Source organism: Tyto alba, unplaced genomic scaffold (assembly GCF_018691265.1).
Source record: "Tyto alba isolate M040663 unplaced genomic scaffold, T.alba_DEE_v4.0 Super-Scaffold_45, whole genome shotgun sequence".
Classification (NCBI taxonomy): domain Eukaryota; kingdom Metazoa; phylum Chordata; class Aves; order Strigiformes; family Tytonidae; genus Tyto; species Tyto alba.
Window position 1 is genome coordinate 5,320,473 of NW_024881321.1, and position 19,640 is coordinate 5,340,112.

Consider the following 19,640-nt stretch of genomic DNA (forward strand, 5'->3'; position numbering starts at 1 on the left):
TAGCAACAGTCCCCCCTTGCCATCTCCCCCTTTCCATCTTTCCACTCTGAAAACAGAAAGAATCTTTTTATATATATTTTCTAAATCCCTGCTATATCTTCTGGGTTTTGCATCTTCATCTGGTCTTCAATCCCACCTTTAAGGTTTTTTTCCCAACACTTACAAGAACTGGAAATATATTCCAGAGAAGTGTCTTAAAAAACACCAAGGACCTCAAGATGACCAAGCCCAAGAATACGTGCACATGTATACATATGCACACACACAGCTTCTCTGCAAGGTCTACTATGAATGCAGAATTTGCCCTAATTCTGAGAAACTCACTTCTAACCCTCCTCCACACTCACACATACTCTAATGCACTCCCTCCTGTACGAATTCACCCGCTCCCACGCTGACATATATATTCTCTCTTTTCTTCACCACTCTCTTTGCTTCTGAGCTAAATTACTCTACTGTGGAAATTGCCATCAGCAATTTTCACCCTCTGCTGCTCTTTCCAGGAGTTTATGCAGTGGTGCAGTCATGATATTCAATTAGCTACTCGATTTTTTCCAACTATTTGCACCCATGTGTTACAGAACAGCAATGTTTCTCTTGACACCTCCATGGACTTAGGGCATGGACTGAACTGGATGAGGTTGAACTTTCGTGTTGATTACTTGCTCAGGCTCAAATGGGTGTTTTGGGGATGACATAGCTCCCATTACAAGGTCTCTGCCCAGCTACCAAGCACCCACATGTGTGGTGCATGCTTGCATTTTATGGAAAGGAGGTCAGTTCAGAAGCTGAAGCAGTGTCCCAGGAATTGGAGATAGTCTCACATCCTCGGTGCTATCACTAAGGGAATAGATGCCCTTCTGGGCTTTTTGCTAAAGCGTGTAGCACCACCCAGCTGCTCTTTCCCACCCTCACAGCTCATGGTGAACAATGCAATGAATGGAGTGAACATTCTGAGGCTGTTTCAGTGTAGAGTCAGCCAAGTTGTCTTAGATTCAGACATACCACGTATGAGGACACTGCAGTATTCCCAGGTTAGAGATGTGAGAGTGGCTGTGAACCGTTTTTCTTAGATGCAAGCTGGAAAGGAAGTGAGAAGGTCCTGGCTGAATTAATGGCTTGAGCTCTTGACCCCTTATGACTTTCCCAGGTGGCCATGAGAACAGTTTTCTAACTTTCCTGTTGTTCCATTTCTCAGTCTAACAAAACAGCACTTTCCGCCGCATGGGGAAATATCAGGATAAACACATTGAGGACTGTGGACACTATTACACTAGAGTAACAGAGGACATGAGTGCCCAAGAAATTTTTTGCATTTGATATGTGAGAATAAAAAAACAACTAAAACAGGTTAAAATGCTTACATTTCGGATGGATGGGGGAGTGTTATAAGGCTTGCACATTACTTGTCTGTGGAGCTCTGAGATACTTTATAACCAGTGGGTGTTAGAATTATACTCTAATCTACAGAGTTTGATGAGCTGAACAAGCCCCGTAAGATGAATTTTTTTTTTTTTTAACTTTAAAGCTAGTCCTTTAGATTTATTCTTTGTGAATCACAAAATATAAACAAATACATGTATATGAGCAGGCTTAAGGGAGAAAAAGTGCTGTGCTTTTACAAAGTAGATGAATCTTTATTTCACGTTAAAATGGTGTGTCCTTCATATTGTTTATTCCCAGGCAATAGCCTCTGTGGTTATATCTAAGAATCTGGGCCTAAGCACTCAGTTGCTGAAGGAAAAATAGCAGGGAAAATTTATTTCTCACCTAAGGGCATGTCAAAGAAGTGGGAATTTAGGGAAACCATAGCTCCTTGAAAATCTAAATTAATATCTAATGTTCTCCTTGAAAAAAGTTTCCACTGATAGTACCTGTTTCTCCCTTCCCCCTGTGAAGAGCTTGTGCTGCCAAGAACAGCACGAGAAATGCTGATTTTCTGGGACATGAAGGGAACCTTTATTCATCTGTTCTGATCTTTTCAGTAAATATTTATTTATTTTCTGTATGAAGTTATAAAGTTTCTTGGGAATACAGATAATGTAGCAGGAGGAAAAGTAATTACTATAATTTTGCCTGTGCTTTTGGAAAATAATCCATCTGATAAGCACGCCATTTACATTTTGTGAATTGCACAGCTCAGCATACAAGCATCTTAACTAGATGCATGCAATCTCTATTTATCAAATACTATCGTTCTCATGCTAACAGAAGTACTTGTCTTGGCCTTTTCGCTTTTTAAAGACCATGTGATTAAGATGTCATTGACATTAAGCGCGCCTTGCATCCATTTCTTGAGGAACAGCATGGTCGAAGCTCAGAGGTGCTCCCTGAGGGTCAGCAATGCTTCGAAACAGGAAAGAACCACAGCCTGCAAGGGCAGTCAGATACCAAATAGTTTCCCCTTCATTTCAACATAGCTTGCAGAGACCCAAAGCAGGTCCAAATCCCTCCCCATTCTGGTAAAGGGATCCTACAAGCATCCAACCAGCTCTTTTCCTTTGTGTTCCAGGAGGTTATTTTCCAGCAGAGGGAAATACCTGTCCCTCTGATTTTCTGGACATAAATGGAAAAACTTTGAAAGAAAAACCTCATTAATTACCTGTGCTGCAGATGACACCAAATAAGACATTCTTCAGGAAGTGAAGTGACAGACTGCGGGGGAGAGGGGAATGAGAACTGACCTATCTACCATGCCTGCCAGGTAGCCTGAGGACAGTCAGTTCCCATCAACATGAATGAGGGCTGAAGGCACTCAGTACCTTGCATGATTAAGCCCAAAATGAAAGCAGCCTTTCTCATGAAAATTGCACTGCCTTCCTCCTTCCCAAAAGGCATGTTAATTTGCAAGAATTTGCTATCCTTGGCAGTTGTTTCCAACAGAGCTCGTTTGACCTCCCTTCTCATCAACTGATGGGAGAGTGAGACATTCACACACACCAGCTAGGAGGTTCAGAATGCTTCAGAGGTAGCCCACGGCTACTTCCACTGGCCACACCATCCTTTTTTTCATGAGGAAAGTGCTATTTGGGCAGGTATGGTACAGTGAAAGGTGGGTACCTTGCCACAGCAAGAGGGGAGGTAGGAGATGGGCCTCCTTCCCCACCTCAGGGTGGCCACAGTAGCACCCCCATCAGGGAGGCCGTGCAGTGGGTGGGGGGCAACTCAGGAACAGTATCATCCCACATTGGCTCAACCTCAGCCGTGTCTGCTTTTTCCAAGCAAATCCTGGCAAAGGGCCAAGCAGGAGCATCTCCATCACAACTTGCTTCTTCATTCAAGCGTGGGTTCAGGGTCTGCAGGGATACCTGTGTCACACACTGTCCCAGTGTGTGAATGAGAAAGGCAAGATGCCATACGCTTGGAAGAGTTTGAGGGCTCCTCTCTTTTTCCCCCCTCTCTTACCAAGCCTCAACCTTCATCCCCCTCTCCTACCAAGCCTCAACCTTCATCTCCCTTTCCTACAAAGCCTCAACCCTCATGGCAGCTGAGCTGTGGCTTCTCATGTATGTTGCTATCAGGAGAGTTAAACATTTATTATGTTTTATTGTATTTTGTGCAGGAATCTGTAACTCTCAGACAGCGTTCATGTGACATACATCAATACATTTTTTCCACTGAATACTTTTCCCTTAAAAACCCTTTCTATCCTCCGCAGAGGAACACGCAAAATATTTCTAAGGCATCAGGCTTGTTACACAGATTTTTTCTCACTGCCTATATGCCAAAGCATTTCACAGTGGTAAAAATTATGAGGCTGCATACAGTGAAATGTAAGGAAAGCTGTTGCAGAACGACACCGCACAGCGTGAGTGGAAGAGGGAAGGAGGAGTCAGTCATGAGACCAACAACTGAAGGAGAAATAAATTAAGAGTCATAAAACAAACTGCCATTCAAAACTCCCTTTCCACAGCAAGGCCATTACTGCGGTTTCTGACAGCTTCACAAAATGAGGATAATTTGGGAACGGTCCTGAGGATACATTTCTGCTCCTGTACTGTGTGCCACAGGATATGTCAGACCTCTTCCGTAGCCACACTCTGAAATCCAGCAGAGCACTGGAATGGGGCATTCATAAAGATAATGAGAACAGCTGTAGACAGAGCAAATGGATTAAAAGAGAAAAGGGATATAAAGCCTGGTTTCCAAAACAAAGGCCTTTGCTAACTGGCATCCCACTGGAAGTCCACCGCCTGGTAACTCCTTGCCTGGCGTGGAGTTGTGGGATACACATGTACCATTGCTGGAGACTGGGTAGGCAGGACCCCTGGCTCAGTTCGGTGGGACACTTGCCCTATCAGCTCCCTGTGATTATGCATTCAGGAATCCCTAGGTGAATGTTCAAGTTTCCAAGAGGTCCCACCTACCTCAGACAGGCTGTAAAAACATGAAGTTACAACTGGGTGAGCTGCACAGCAAGGCACTGGGACGGCATGGAGTACACTTGCATATCAATATAGGGTGGTGAGCCCTGAAGGAGGAATGCAGACTGGTCAGTAAAAACACTAAAGTATGGTGGGAAACACACAACCCCCAGCCTATGTTTTTTTATTGTCTACTTGCAGATATAGAGGAAAATACAGCTGGTTCAGCGACCCCACCTTTTAACAATGTCTATATGCTTCGAAGTGTATGAAGAAAATAGAGGTCAGAAAATGGTATCACATTAACACATATCCAGTGATTTCCTTGCAAAGAGCTCCCACTTGTTACTGCCAGTGTTGCAGCACTATATAGCTCTGTAAAAACTCTTTTTGTGATTGTGGCTTTTTGTCCTGATTGCACTTGCATGTAAAGAAACACACACCCAAAGTACTGATCGCTTTGTATGAAGAAACTGTCAGTGCAAAACACAAAACAGAAGAAACTGCCAATGCAAAATATAAAATATATGTTCCATTAAATGTTTTCGAAACAAAAGGAGCCTGAATTTCTTTAATGACCTCTAACCTTAATCTTATAACAGCTCTTGAGACACTGGAAAAACAAAATATTACATGTATCTCTCATCAAAAACTCATTTCTTTTGCTAGATTTCATGATGAATCTCTACTCTGCCATGCTCAGCAAAAAGAAAAACACCAAAACGAAAACTCTTTGTAATAAAGGTTAGATAATCTTGTTCCTCCCTTAGAAAAAGTGTCTTCAGAAAAAACATTTTTTTCTCTCTTATTTCACACTGCTTACTTTTTACACCCTCTCCTCTGCGTCCCACACACCCTTGCTACCTGTTGCTGGTTTTGTGGACTAGCCATCTTTCTTACTTAGTTTATAAACAATTATGTGCTCTTGCCCAAAAGTACTGTGGATGCCAGCAGTGCTGCGAAAGTCATACTCTGTTTAATGCCTCATCAGTAGCTATGCCAGATACAGATAGAGTTCAAAACTCAAATGGATGCTGGAGTTGAATATACAAACTACAATGGCACCTAGGAAAGAATTATGACTTTTACAGAACTCCGCTTGGGATCAGTGGATGCAGTGTGTGTGCTTCTCCATGTAAATAATTAACACATATTTCCATGGATGTGATGAGTTTGGACAGACACACAGCTCTTGTGCCTTCCACCATTTCTGATGCTTGCCTGTGCAACTGCTTCCCCTAACTGTGCACAGTGTCAAAATGAGGGAGGGAAAAACTAGATCACCAAATCCAGTGATACTTTTTGAATACTTTTTCTACCCTCTCTCTGTGCCATATAACAGAAATGTTTTAGGAATGTGTTTCCCTCCCCATATGTCCATAACTATAAGGTATTCATGAGCAGTCAAGATCCTTATGCACCCTTTGGCTCACTATCCAGACACTTATCCATTTCTCTGATGCATTAAAATATAAAATCACTTGAATCTCGAAGCAGATAACACACAAATTCAGATGCTGTATCCAATCAGCTTTGATGGTGCTGCTGAAGCTGTCAACAAGATGGTAATTTACTTGATTTTAAGCGTGCAAAATGTTAGAAGCTGTTTGTGCTTGCATTGGTGTCAAAGCAGATGGGGCCTCTTCTTGCTTCCTATGAATTCTATTTAGCTGGTCTCATTGCTTGCACACCAACCACTCCAGTGCCTATTGCTAGGGTTTGCTATTGGTGGTTAACCAAAATTAATTTCACAAAATTCTTTGTACATCACCACAGTCAAGAACTTTGCAGATGCACACTGTGTGTAGCAGAACTGCAACCTGCATGGAGACCCCACATCACCCAAGGTAGGTCAAACAGGGCTTCCCAATAGGTCCATGCAAAGCAGAGAGCTGCCAGTGTTTTGTGCAGATTACAAGCACAAACAAGAGAAGTAGGTAATTTCTCAGGTGGTGGAAGCTGAGTTTCCTGTTCTTGTTTCAAGGCTCATTGCTCTATTATAAACAAACAGTCTTTGGAGCAGAGAACAAAAACTAAGACTTCCCACCTCTTTTCTTGACATGGGACATTGTGGGACATTTCAAGACATGGAAAATCTGGGCTTGAGTCCCCTTGAGCTAAACACAAAATGATCAAAAGGACACTTACCACTTTGTTTTGAAAGACACCCACACCTGCCAAAATGTTTTGTGCAGCATCCAATCCTCTAGGCATCCTCAGAGCACATCTAGCAGTGAAGACCTTTGGTATTATGAAACACCTAATGCTTACTCAGAGATTGGACAGGAATTCACAGCCCTGGAAAGTGGATTTTCTAGAGTCTTCTCCCTTCCCTCACAGGCGACAGAACAGAGAGCAGATCTCAAATCACTTGCAGAGTGGGCAGCATGACAGCAGATGCAAGGTCATTTGTGGGGGAAAGAGGGGAAGGTTAGAGGCTACCAACAAGGAGAGGTGCTATGCTAGACCTTGTTCTCATCAACAAAGAGGAGCTGGTGGGGAATGTGAAGCTTAATGGAAGCCTTGGCTGCTTGACTCTCATGGAGCAGTTCCTCCTGGAAACTATGCTAAGGCATATGGAAAATAAGGAGGTGACTGGGGACAGCCAACATGGTTTCATTATGGGCAAATAGTGCCTGATGAATCTGGTGGCCTTCTATGATGGGGTTACAGTGTTGGTGGATAACTGATGTCATCTACCTGGAGCTGTGCAAAGCATTTGACACTGGCCCTCACAACAACCTTGTCTCTAAAGTGGAGAGACATGGATTCGATAGATGGACCACTTGGGGGATAAGGATTTGGCTGGATGGTGGCACTCAAAGGGTTGCAGTCAATGGCTCGGTGTCCAAGTGGAGATCAGTGACAAGTGGCAGTCTTCAGGGGTCAGTATTGGGGATGGCATTGTTTCACATCTTTGTTGGTGACGTGGACAGTGGGATTGAGTGCACCCTTAGCAAGTTTGCCAACAACACCAAACCCAATGGTGCAGTGGACACGCTGGAGACAAGGGATGCCATCCAGGGGGACCTTGACATTCTGGAGAGGTGGGCTTGTGCAAACCTCATGAATTTCAGTGAGGCCAAATGGAAGGTCCTGCACCTGGGTTGGGTTAATTAATCCCATGCACAAATACAGGCTGGGCGATGAATGGATTGAAAGCAGCCTGAGGAGGACTTGAGATGGTTGGTTGACAAGAAGCTCAACATGACCCAGCAATGTGCACTTGCAGCCCAGAAAGCAAATCATATCCTGGGCTGCATCAAGAGAGGTGCAGCTAGTAGGTCACGGGAGGTGATTCTGCTGCTCTACTTCACTCTTGTGAGACCCCACCTGCAGTACAGTGTTCAGCTCTGGGGCCGCCAGCATAAAAAGGATGTGGACCTGCTTGAGCAGGTCCAAGGGAGGGCCGCGGAGATGATCAGGGAACTGAAATACCTCTCCCTGAGAGAGCTGGGATTGTTCAGGCTGGAGAAGAGAAGGCTCTGGGGAGACTTTATAGCAGCCTTTCAGTACCTAAAGGGTGACTACAAGAAAGAAGGAGAGGAACTTTTTAGAAGGGCATGCAGTGATAGAATGAGGGCTAATGGTTTTAAACTGAAAGAGGGTAGATTTAGACTAGATATAGGGAAGAAATTCTTTACTGTGAGGGTGGTGAGGCACTGGAGCAGGTTGCTCAGAGAAGTTGTGGATGCCCTCCTGTCCCTGGAAGGGTTCAAGGTCAGGTTGGACAGGGCTTTAAGCAACCTGATGTAGTGGAAGGTGTCCCTGCCCATGGAGAGGGGTTGGAACTAGATGATCTTTAAGGTCCCTTCCAACCCAAACCACTCCATGATTCTATGATATAAAGAACAGGTATTGATAAAGACTATGGGAGACCTAGTTACTTTCTGGAAATATGTGTCATAAAACTTCCTTATCCACTGAGTGGTCCATCCATCAAATCCATGTCTCTCCAATTTAGAGACAGCCTAAATCTCTCTTAACAGGTACTCACAACTCCACTATTTTTGCAAGTTGGTGTGTCTAGAAACCATGCCATACGAGGTAATCAGAGGTTTACAACAGGAATTTCAGCTTGTTTCTAATCCAAGACTGTCTATACTACTTGAGTTTCTAAACATAAAACATCCTTTTCTACCTTTGTCTTTAGTTTCCCAAGTACAGTGAGTGTTTGAATTCAGAGAACCACCTCCTCTTCCCCTTGTGCTCTGCTTCTCTGGATTCCCATATATTGCAAATGAAAAGCTACAGTTTTCTTCATCTGGACAGTTCTGTAGGAAAGGATAAGAAGGTTAAAATTCACAAGATAACCATTTCATACCTGAAGCCTTGAAAAAAACTGCAACATAGGGTTTGGGGAACAGGAGAGAGAAGGCTCTGGAGAATGATATTTCCTAAAGATTCATCTTAGCAGTTGCAATTAACTTCCTCAATACCCTTTTGGATAAAAGTTATCAGATAAGAAATCAAGAGAGAGAACATGATTTGGCTCTAGCAAGTCTCGATTTACAATCTGTCTTCCCTGATCTGAGTTCATTTTGTGCAACTCCTGTGTCATGTTCCTCTCTTGCAGAGATGGAAGAAAGAGTTTAAGTCAAAATAGATAAGTGCAGAGCCTCCGGAGGCCAAAATGAACTGTCTCTTAATGACATTTTTATGGCACTCCCAGGATATCACCATATCCTACAGGGCTATTATGAGGGGAATTTCATCTGCTTGACTTGAAAAAGCTCTGGTGACATTCTGAAAAAATGCATAATGCAGCAATTTAAAATAGCTAAAATATTTGGTTCAAGTTTCTTGGATTTCATCCCTGCCTGAGAAAAGAGTGTATGGGGAAGGAGGTGCAGAGGAAAATGAGTGAATTAGAAATAACCCTCTCTCCCTTTTTCCTTTTGCTTTCTTTTGCCACCACTCTCCGACATTCAAAATCAACCTGAGGATCAAGGGGGAGGAGGATGCAGTTGAAGAGCACTCTCTGCCAGGCTTCTCTGTGGACAGGTCTGATTTTCATGAGCATGAACAGGAGACCTCTCCCTGATCATGTTTCCAGGCCTGGATTATTAATGGTTGTATTTCCAGCCCCTTAATTGCTTCCTCTTCTGGTGATGTCTTTTTTAGTCTTACTTCAGCTAATACATGCTCGGTACATATTAAGTAATGAAAATGCACAATCAAGGCACACATGCCTTGCAACTGCTGTTTATACTCAAGGATTTAAAACTAGTAACAAGGGAGGTTAATGTTATTCTTAGGAGATAACACTCGTTGCTATGGTGAAGACGTCTTCTGTCATTCACTGTTGGGAAGATGGTGCCTGTGCTATGAATGCTTGACGGTATTTTTGCTTTCGAGATTAGCAATAGTAATTATTCCAACACAGATACTAACCCATCTGTTTCTGTGCAGATTCTCATATAGATGCTTTGTAGCTAAACAGGCTCCTCTCTGCCTTCTCGGTGGGCTCAACGTGCTGGTATTGATAGGGTTTATCAGCGCCTGAAGAAACAATGGAAAACAACAATAGCTTGTGTCTGAAGATAACAATAGACTTGCAAAAAAATTAAAGTATCATCAGGCAATTTAATTTTTTGTTGTTTGATGTATGTTACCCTTTGCATCTTATTCTCAAGATCCTTCAGCTTTTTAAAATAAATAAAATTTCATTAGGCCTGATCTGATGCTCACATCTTCATGATCTGCACTTCCTACTAAAATTTATTCAGGCAATAATCCACAAGAAATTGGTTGTTTTCAGCAGTTTATGACTTGTTATTTAACATTTAACAGAATGGCAGTTTATTTTGGTAACAACCAATACTGAGAGTTTTATTACCATTGTAAACCATAATCAACCTTTTGTATCATTACTAGTTTTTCAAGATATAAAAATGGCCAGCTGCATTGGAAAATTGTTTAGCAGCTATAAAAATTTGCATTGAAGATTACGTATGGGTTTTTTCACCTTAAAGGTCAAAAGTGTTTAGAGAAACCACTCGCTTCATTGTAAATTATTCAGCAGATTGGTAAAACCCAATCCCAGAAAGACAATACTGAAGCAATTCCCAGTAATTTTTTCAATTATGGTCATGAAAAAAGGAATCTGTAGGAGATGGACAATACAGAAGATTGCACTCTCTTTATCACAGCATCAAGCCAGAAGCTAAGTCTTGTTTTCTTTATAGATGTTGCAACTGTTTTACTGAATAATTTATTGTACTGTACTCACAAATAGCTTAATCATCAAGGTTTTCCATTTCTGTCTTAACATCAGGCAACCGGCCACAGATTTCATAATTGACATGTTCAGAAAAATTCAGAATACTTCCATTTTGATTGGAATAGGTTTCAAATGAGAGCACACGTTTTATAACAGTGTATTGGTTCTCCATCTTAATCCATTATGGTAGGCCAAATCTAAGTGAATAATTCACAGTGAATAATTCAAGTGTACAAATTAGTTTCTATTTTTGCTCTCAAAAATATATTTACAAGCAGACTGCAATTTCCTTTCTTCTACTTATTTCACTAATATTTCTTTTTTACTCTATAGTTGCACAAGTAGTTATTGCAGAATATTTGAGCTGAATTTAATCACAATAGCTCTTCTATTGCCACTGTCTCAGTGGATATATACATTTGCACAGTTCATGCAAATGTTCACTTATGAATAAAAAAAAATGTTTCCTCTTAACACTTGTGCCTGGCTGTAAAGTTAATTTTTCCAAACTGTTTGTGCTAGTAAAGCTTTCATTAAGCAAAGCCACCGCACAGAGGGAAAAATGGATGAAAAACATCCATTTAAACCTTTGAACAGGTAAGAGGAGAGGTTGGGTTTTTTTTAAATTTATGTTTAGTAGTATTCATTCACCTCTTCTCTTCAACACTGATTGGAATTTCTGGCAGAAAGCTTTAACTCACTTTTTTCCTCCAGTCTTCAAACATTATGAAGCAAATTAATCCCTACTATAACTCCAGTGAATTTGAGGACATTATAGCAGAGATGACTTTGGCACTGTATTTCTTGTTAAAGTGCTTACCTACTCACGCACAATTTTTATACAGTCAAGAGTGATGGTTGCTCAATTTCATCATTCACATTAAAATCATGTGAAATATGGGAGATGTCAGGGCTTTAATTCTTGGATAATTTTTGTAGGTTTTGCCTTCCATAACTTGGAGTGGGTTATTAGGATTACCAGATATATGCAGCTGTTGCCACACTGCTTAACTGGAAACAGAATTTTTCTGAACTTCCACAAAGGTGCCCAGCAAGCTGATGAAGAAAACTGAAGAGTCATCCCATTTGGAAACGTGGTCCACCATGTCAGTCCCTTTTAAAGGGAGAAGAGAATTTCTCTTAAAAAAAATCAAAACAACAATAAACATTTCTTTTTGCCTCCCTCACAAGCCTAGAAATAATGTATGACATGAAAGAAACTGAAATAAAATCCTCAGGAGAAAAAAAACAAACCCAAATCTACTGCCTAGTAATATTCAGCCTGTCTTTCATGCTGTTAAAATTTCTCTTCAGCCCTGGGCATTGGTAGCAGAACTGCAGCAATGAGGTTCAGGCTATCCTGCCTGCCAGTCAGAGGCATTAGCAGTTTGCTGGTTGCAGAAAAACTAAAAGTAAAAGCAGAATATTTCATAAAGCAACAAAAGCAGGGCAGCCTTCTTTCTATCAGGCTACATCAATATAGCTATAGGCTACCAGGTATCAGAGATGAAGAGCACTTAGGCCTGTTCAGTGCTTTTCCAGAAGTGCAAGCAGGGATACAAAAGCAGGCACAAAGGTTGATGGAAAACAACTGCATTCTTCAGTTAACCTTTACTGACTAAAGTAAAACTGGATACTTGCAATCAGAATCATTACTAACTTCTGTTGGATTGATACAGTAGAGGAAAACGTGAAACAGAGGGCGTTTTTTTCCAGGCATGGATGAGTTATTTAATTGAAATGGTGTCTTTGTCTTTTGTGAAATAATTTTCGCTTCCATACTTTTATGAACACTCAGTCATTCAAAAATGTGAAAACATATACGTTCACACTTTTTGATGAATTTCAGGAAATATTGTAAACTAACGGTGTTGCCTTCCCGCCTCCTCATCCCCTCACCCTTTTGTAAGCACTCACTTACTACGGCTTTTTCCTCCTTTAGTCCAGAATCACACAGGCTAGCCATTGGCATTGTTAATAGCTTTTAAGTCATTGTGTTTTCAGCTTCTAAACTAGGCTTTAAAACACTACACTTCGATATTTATTAAGGGCTAGTGGTAACATCAGCTTATATCAGCAGACTCACTTTCAGGGCTGTAAAGTTATTTGTCTGAGTTCAGAATCCTCACCCGGGGACATTCCAAACCATGAGCTCACCAGGCATCAAGGACACCTCAGCACTCTAGTTTTTCCGTTTCCTTGTCACCCATGGACAGACTCTTGAATTAGGACTTTAACCATCCCTGCCTCCACTCTCAATTCGACAAAACCCGGGTGTTTTTTCAGCTAAGCTTCGAGTCAACCTGAGTAAACAGGTCAACTTTCACAAGCACGTGCTGCTCAGCTTTAATGCTGAAGTAGTATAAGCTAATTTATATTCTGTAGGGTCACTTAAACCCTCGAGTGTTAAGCTAAAGTGTCAGCCAGGTCCCAGTGGGGCAAGGCTCTGCAGCTCTTGGAGCACATTTTCTTAGGAGGAGAGTTTCATCCCTCATTAGAATTCGTCTCATATTATGGATTCCTTCCTTCCTTCCTTCCTCCCAGAAGTGGAAGGACTAATTAGGAATAGTTATCACTGCTGATATTCAAAGCATTATTAGAATTGCAGCCCAGTGAAATAAAAAGGGAATTCATATCTGTGGTAGGAGATCCTGACAATTCAGGCATTAGACTCCAGCAGGGTCACCTTTAAAACTTTCCTCAGCTTCAGCTCCAACAATGTGGCTGCCATTACAAACCAGTGAGACTGGAGTACAATTAATGCTGTTTGGACCTCTGGGGTGTTTCTTTTGCAGGTGGGAAAAGCTGTTTAAATTAGTAGAAAGAGCCAAGTCAAAGTTTTGTGTTTCAGGGCCTAACCCCTCATTCTGTTCTCACTTCTGCTGCCGCATTAACTTCTGTAGAGGTTCTTCATTTGCTTTGGCTACATGGCTTTTGTAAGGTGCCAGCTCTAGTTTTGTCACTTCAAAATTTCAACTGACAATAAATAGGCGAGCATCCATTGCTCTGGTGGGGAACTCGAAGCAGGGGAGGGATTATACAGTAGCCAAACCTGAAGCACATGGAGGATGCTAGTTTGTGACTGGCATAAGCAGATCTAAGATGTGCCACTGCCAAAGGCAGCTCCTTTCCAGCACCCGTGTGTGCCCCTATGCATTCACATCAGAGCAAGCCAGAGACTATGTGGTTATGTAATTCATTGAAATTACAGCCCCATTAGAAGCATGAATGCAAGAGGGAACCACGTGCAAGCCAAAGGGGCCGTAAGTAGCTGCATACTGTTAAGTTGGTATAAGCAGGTGATGCTGCTGCAACCTGTGTCCACAGAAAATCTGATAGAGACTCCTAGTCATTTAGGAAGTAGTCTGACATTTTCATTCTGCCTTCATACTCTGACAGAGCCAAAAGAGTCTTGCTTCACACCTTTTAAGCCATATCCCTTTGTGGTGGGGGGGGGGGGGGGGGGAGGTGTGTGTTGCTGAGGGGAAGAAGGAAACCCTTTCCTATTTAATTCTCAGCATCTGGTAATCTAACCAATTTTCTAACCAGCTTTATATATGCAAGTTCAGTGCTTAGCAATAGATAGATTCACAAGTGTGAGGAAGGGGAAAAAAAAATACTTAAAATAAATCACATTTAGAGATTCCAGGCAGATTCCAGTATCAAAATGGAAACAGGGATAAAATGTCCAGAAGCTTAGGAGAAAAAAAGAATCCTCCTGAGTGTTGCTGAAAAATGTTTGTAAAGTCTACAGAAGTCTTCATTATAGTCTAATTCTTCCATCCCCCAAAACATTTTAAAGTTATCTTCTCTGTTCGTGATTGCCTTTATATTGTCATTGACATTGTGTTGCATTAAGTCAGTCTCTAATATTAGATGCAATTATGATACGTGACATTGAAATCATGCTTAAAGTAAGATTCCACTTGAAGAAGTCACCTTAGATCTATGCCTTTGTAAGGCTGTTTATTGCTTTTGTGATTGCGCTATCAAGTATTCTTTGTATACAAGTACTAAGGTGCTAACAGACAGATCCAAAATAGATAAAAAGAGACAAACATTTGAGTAACTTGAATTATGATGTCTGTGGCCAGACTTGTACTCTAGAAACTCCTCCACAGCTGCTTCTTCACCTCACTTTTGGAAAGTACTGCAGATTTATTTTTGCTTGATTTAACCTGTGGTTCCACAATACTACGTTTTGCCACTGCACATTGGTAAAATTAAGTCTATTAGTGCTAACTGCTCCTCTGAACAACAGATGTCAAGAAAGTAGGAAATTAGATGAGCTATGGATGCTGTTGGAGTCAAAGTGATTCTGGACACACCACTGGACATGTTGGCACCTACACTGTTAAATCCAGTGGAAATAGAGGGTTTAAGACGTTTTGTGGATTTATCTCAGTATTCTCAGTTAAGATTTTTTTCCCAGACTTACAAAATTGAATGACAGCCTGATGTTTTAATCTCAGACATCACACGCAAAAAGTTTCTGAGGTCAGATTGTGCCATGTGTGACACTGGCTTGTGCCTTCTGTCTTGAACAAATGCCTGCAACATTGCCTCATCAGTAGCAACACACAAGTGTAGTTCACTGGCAATTAACTCTACTAGGACTAGCGTCCAGCTACTTTGTGGTTAAAATCATGACAGCAATACAGTTAACAACAACAAAAAAAAAAATTAGAAGGAGAAGAAAAAAAATCAACACAAATAAGAGGTGACAAGTGCTTATTTAGGTAGTCATTTTTCAGGAGCTGAGCTGCACTTTAATACATAAATGCATTGTACCTTTACTGAAACCTTCCTCCTGAATAGCTAATAAGTTATATTTAAGTGCTTTCACCAATGAACTGACTTACTTTAGTTAGTGTGGAATAATTTTTATTATCCTTCTGTCCAAAAAAGTTGGAGGTAGCTAAAATAATTTTGGTGCACCTCCTGCAAGCTTATGAATTCTTGAAGACTGGAGGTAGAGTGGCTGCATTAAGAAAAAGACAGAGTGAGGGCATTTTCACTGTTACTGAGAAGATGGCTTGAAGGGAAAGCAGGAGCCCCAGAAACATCTGCAGGATTGTATTCTTAATGAAGGGGGTGGTTGAAAAGACTGAAGCTGACTCACCAAAGACTGATATATTTAATTGTGTAATATCAGCATATGGAGATGCCAACTGAGCATGTAAGCAAATTGCAGATGTTGCTTTGTGGCACAGCACCTGGCTTCCAGCTCGTTCTCTCAGGTATTTAAGGCCCCTGTTGAAATGGTATCTATGTGCTGTTGAGAGTGATGTGGGCTGGTGGTTAAATAATACACTAAGATTAGGAAAAACATAACAAATAGAAGCTTACAAAGGACTTTTTTCTCAGTGGGGAATCCCACTGTTTCTTCCCCAGCTGAGACTAAAGAAAATCTAACAGGGAATCTTGTAGCCTTCTACTTAATTTGGGAAACCTGAACTGCTATCAGTAACCTCAGCACTCAGATCTTTAAGCCTCCCCTAGATGATCAGTTTCTCCCCTACAGCAATTCCTACTGCAGTAATTCCCACTGACCCAGCCAGCGAGGGAAGCGCTAAACAATTACTGGCTGGCCAGCTGCTGAACCTGCTAACTAGGTGCTCATGATTTGAGGAGATATTTCTGTCAGTTTAGGCCACTGGCAGTTTTACAAGGCAGAATGTCTTTGCTCCTGGCCCACTGGAGACTAGGCAGCTTCCCACTACCTGGTACTAAGAACAAAGGACTGACACAACCAGTGACACCAAGACTGAACTCAAGAGTCCTCTTCAGTGTTGGCTCCAGGACACCACCATGGAGCTGTATTAAAATACAAATATTTTATTTTGTGTGGGTCTCCAAACATTGAAGACAGTTTTAACTATGCTTCTAAATTCAGCTGAGGCCGCAAATGCTGTGCTTCAGACTATAAAAAGGCACGCAAACAAAACCACCTATAGAAACTATTACACGATACTTCCCCCATATGACTATTCTGCTAGCATACCTCTGCCATTTGATTTTTCCACTGGATCTCGTAGGGTAGAACAATCCAGCTTGGAAGGGACCTCAAGCGGTCTCTAGTTGTACGAGCTGCTCAAAGCACGAGCACCAGTGGGGTCAGGGCAGGCTGCTCAGGATTTTATCCTGTGCCTCTTGGAAGACTCCCGGGGATGGAGAATGCACAGCCTCTCTGGGCAGCCTGTGTCACTGCTGGACACTCTCTTGGGAGTGGAAAAACAGGATGTCCAGCCAGCACCTCCCTTTTCAATTTTTGCCCGTTTTCTCCCAACCTCCCGCCATGCGTGGCTGTGGAGAGCCTAGGCCCCTGCTCTTCACGACCCCCCTGTAGACGCTCGGGGGGCCGCCGTGAGGTCCCCTGGCAGCCCTCTCTCCTTCAGGGTGAAGGAGCCCCGCTCCCTCAGCCTCTCCTCAAAGGCCGAGCACTCCGGCCCCCGGCCGTCCCGCTGGCCTTTGGGCCCGGTGGGGTTGGCCCGCGTCTTTCCCGCGCAGAGGCCCCGGGCCTGGGCGCAGCAGCCGCGTGAGGGTGGCCGAGGAGCGGGGAAGCGCTGCTCCCGTCGGTCGCCCTGGTCGGCGCGGTCCCGTCCGTACGGCCCGGGAGGCTGTCGTCCTCCTCTGCTGCCGGGTGCCGCTGGTGGCTCTCGCTCCTGCAGTGCCCCGGGTCCCTCTCGGCAGAGCCGCTCCCCAGCCCGGCAGCCCCCAGCCCGGAGCGCGGCCGGGGGCTCTTCCTCCCCAGGCGCCGGGCTCCGCGGCTGCCCCTGGAGTTCAGGCAGGGTTCCTCTCAGCCCGTTCCTGCAGCCTCTCCAGGGCCCCCTCAATGCCAGTCACAACCTCCGGCCTATCGACTGGTCCCAGCAATTTGGTGGCATCTGCAAACTTGATGAGAGTGCACTTGATGAGAGTCTCCTTCTCCAGGTCACCAGCAAAACTGTTAAATGGAAGAGGTCCCACGACAAACCAGACTCTGGGTAGAGTACAGCCCCTTAACAACTACCTCCTGATCCCAGCCATCCCAAAAGCGTTTTACTCACAGAATTATCTACTAGAACTTCATTTAGGTCTCTTTCATTATATCGTATGCACTGCAGTGTTTAGGATCTCTACCATTCCTTGCAACACGGTCTGTTCGCTCACCTGCCAGATGTAAGGAACATCCAAGTTGCCCAGATCAATTCCAACAGTCAGGAGAAATCACTACATCCAGAATCAGGCTTGATGCAGTGTTTAATTCACACAACCATTTTGGAGAGGAACCATTTTGGAGAAGATGTTTGCCACTATTTAAAACTACAGTTTATTAGATGCAATCTTTGGTATATTAAAAAAAAAAAAAAAAAAAAAATCACCAACCAAAAAACCTCAAAACAAAAAACAACCCAAACTAATTAACCCGTCCTTGTATAAGTTAGTATATAAATAAGGAAACTGTAATAGCACAGTAGGGGTGTTTTAATGTCACATGAAGCTGTACAGCAATTATTCTGTGTACCATGACTAACTCTTGAAAAATCTTAATAATATTAATCAGATGATGCTACCATTGTGAAAATTATATTTCTAAGTATAGCTTTGTGATTTTCTCATATTAAAGGAAGTAGGTGTATTGATGTCTAGGCTGATAATTCAAGTTATTGATGAGAAGTTTCTCACCCCATCGTTCAGGGATCACCCACAGTAAGACATCAAATAACAATCTAAAATTCCCTCCCTCCTACTCAATGCCCTGATCCAGTGAATAAACCTTCAAAACAGAATAAAGTAAAATACAAAAACATATTTTTATAGTAGCTGAAGTTTTAATGACTCGCAAATAGAAAATATTATTTGGGCAACATCCAAAAAAGCTCTACCATAATTTTTTTAGCACGGAGGTTTATATTCTCCTCATTTAAAGAAAGTTGGGAACGTGGATCTGTAAAAAAATAGTACAAATATGGTATGATGATGGCAGAAGTACAGTGCCACTATTTCTTTAAAAGACTTGTAACTACATTGTATGTATTCATACCAGATCAAAACTGGGTATAAAGAAACTCAATAAAGAATATAAATTGGAGATGTTTGGGTGATGTGTGTTGTTTGAATTTTTTTTATTGACTTCCTATTTATACAACAATAAATAAATTAAGACCTGTCATTTATTTTGGCATTATTTTTTCTGCCTTTGAAAGAACGGGAGGTGTATCAGAAATTGCATATATTCATGAAGAAGAAAGTTTTTCTCACTATCAAATGGTAATAATCTGATTTGGAAAAATTAAGTCAAAAAAATTCAAGAAAAATTTTAAAGTGCACACCACTACAGTTGCAAAATTCCTCACAGGATCCTGAAAAGCAGTGTGTATGTGTATAAACACGTGTGCTTATACACACATGTACATACATATACATTCTGTTGCTTGAGAGAAATTGTTGAAATGACAAAGCACAGAAGTCCCAAGATTATGCTGGCATCACTGCCAATGCCAAGTCACAAATATGTCTTAGCAAGCCACATGCCAAAAGCTGCTGATGATGACCCAAGGAAAATGTTAATTTTATCACCATTCAACTAAAAGCTTCTGGAAGCTGTAGTTGGCAATTTAGTGCCAGTCTACCACGCTGCTTGTCGAGGACAGAGAGACAGACAGAAGCTCATAGAAGAATGTAAATTAAAGGAAAGATCCTAAAACCCAACATGTGAAAAGTAAGGCTCCCGAAGAAGATAGCAATACCTTTGATGGTGAACTTTAAGTTGTTTTGGTACCATTTCATGTTTTAAAGTGACCCAGAAGTGGGGACAGGAGCTCAGTACTCTAGCCCTGGGATCTTGAAGGCTTTATGAACCTTTCATTCTGCAGTGAGGCACAACTTCCCCAAGAAGCAGGGCAAGTGCCATCACCTCCACAGCGCAGCTTAATCACCGGCCTCATTTGAGTACCAGGACAGATAGAAGAATCTTCACATCGATGCTGATGAGGCACCCTACAACCACAGCTACTGGATCAGGCTTTTCAGAGAATTTAAGACAGCAGTCACCCATCTGTGGATTTAAG